Genomic DNA, 1,976 nt, shown 5'->3' on the forward strand with positions numbered 1-1,976 from the left:
GAGGTATATAAACTTGAGGTTAAAGAGATGTTTTACGCCAAACTTGCATCTGTGGCAGACAGATGTCCTTGGCGAGTTATTCGTATTGTGCTGGGCGACTTCAATGCGGTATCCGGCTGTGATCGAGCTAGCTACGAGATGTCTGTCGGTCCTCATGGCTCAGGAGCTGATGCTGGCAGCGAGAATAGCCTCCTTTTCCGTGACTTTGCTAGGTCCCAGAAATTGAGGATTTCTGGCTCCTGGTATCAGCGTTCTGACCCGCATCGCTGGACTTGGTACAGCGATACAGGAAGAGTGGCCAAGGAGATCGACCACATCCTCGTTAGCACTCGATGGAGGATCCTCCAGAACTGCAGGGTATATCGAAGCGCTGAGTTCTGTGGAACTGACCATAGAATAGTAGTGGCTACTCTCCGGGTCCACTTTAGAACCCCCCGTCGCCCAAATGAACACCCTAGGGTGTTTAATTTGGACAGATTGAGGGAGGACGAGTGTACCCGGGGGTTTGCCGGGGCTATCTCTGGTCGTCTCACAGCACTCGAGGGCCAGACAGACCCTGTTCTTATGTGGGATACCTTCAAGCGTGAAACGCTTGATGCAGCTCGGGAATCCATTGGTGAACGCCCAAGAACAAGACAGAATTCCATCTCGCAGGAGACGCTGGAAGCCACAGATGCTTGTCGTGCGGCTCGACTGTCAGGGGATCGCACTTTGCACCGCTCTCTGGTGCGCAGGACTAGGTCACTGTTGAGAAGGGATAAGGAACAGTTTATCAGTAGTCTTGCAGAGGAGGTCGAAAGCCATTTCCTTGTAAATGACCTTCGTCCTGCCTACCAAGCTCTGAGAAAGCTGAACTCCAAGTCCCCCTCACAGACGGCTGCAGTCCGCTCAGCAAGTGGCCAGATAATCTCAGATCCTGATGGGGTGCGTGTGCGTTGGGCTGAGTATTTTGAGCAGTTGTATAAGGTTGATCCACCAACAGTTAACATGGATGCGGGTAATGTTGAGACTCCTCTGCCAGATCCACCCATCAGCGAGGATCCACCCTCCCTGACCGAAATCAGGGGGGCGATCTCCAAGCTGAAGAGTGGTAAAGCAGCAGGTGTCTGTGGCATCCCAGCCGAATTGTTAAAGGCTGGTGGAGAACCTTTGGCAAGGGGCTTGCATGCAGTCCTGTCTGCCATCTGGCAGACTGGTACCTTTCCCCCTGACCTGCTGAGGGGTGTGGTCATCCCTCTCTGGAAGGGGAAAGGGGATCGGTGGGACTGCAGCAATCACCGAGGCATTACACTACTCAGTGTACCAGGCAAGGTACTCGCACACATCTTACTGAGACGTATCAGGGACCACCTGTTGAGGCACCAAAGACCGGAGCAATCTTGTTTCACTCCTGGTAAGTCCACAATAGACCGCATCCTGGCGCTTCGAATCATTATAGAGCGCCGTCGTGAGTTCGGACGTGGGCTGCTCGCAGCCTACATCGATCTCAAGAAGGCGTTTGACACGGTGCATCGCGAATCTCTCTGGGAGATCCTGAGACTAAGAGGAATTCCAATAAGGATTATTGGACTAATAGCAAACCTGTATACAGGCACTGAAAGTGCTGTAAAGTGTGGTGGGGGCCTGTCGAGCTTCTTCCCTGTTAGTTCAGGGGTGAGGCAAGGCTGTGTTCTTGCACCAACACTTTTCAATACTTGCATGGATTGGATACTGGGTAGAGCTACTGTCCAAAGTCACTGTGGAGCAACTCTGGGCAATATCAAGGTTACAGACCTTGACTTTGCCGATGATGTTGCCGTACTCTCTGAATCTCTGGAAACCCTTGTGGCGGCTCTTGATGCATTTAGCAATGAAGCGAAGCCCCTGGGGCTAGAGGTCTCCTGGACCAAGACCAAGATCCAGGATTTTGGGGGCCTGCTAGGAGACCCTGTACTGTCGATACGTGCTTGCGGTGAAAACATCGAAGTCACAAAGAG

Source organism: Penaeus chinensis, chromosome 23 (genome assembly GCF_019202785.1).
Source record: "Penaeus chinensis breed Huanghai No. 1 chromosome 23, ASM1920278v2, whole genome shotgun sequence".
Classification (NCBI taxonomy): domain Eukaryota; kingdom Metazoa; phylum Arthropoda; class Malacostraca; order Decapoda; family Penaeidae; genus Penaeus; species Penaeus chinensis.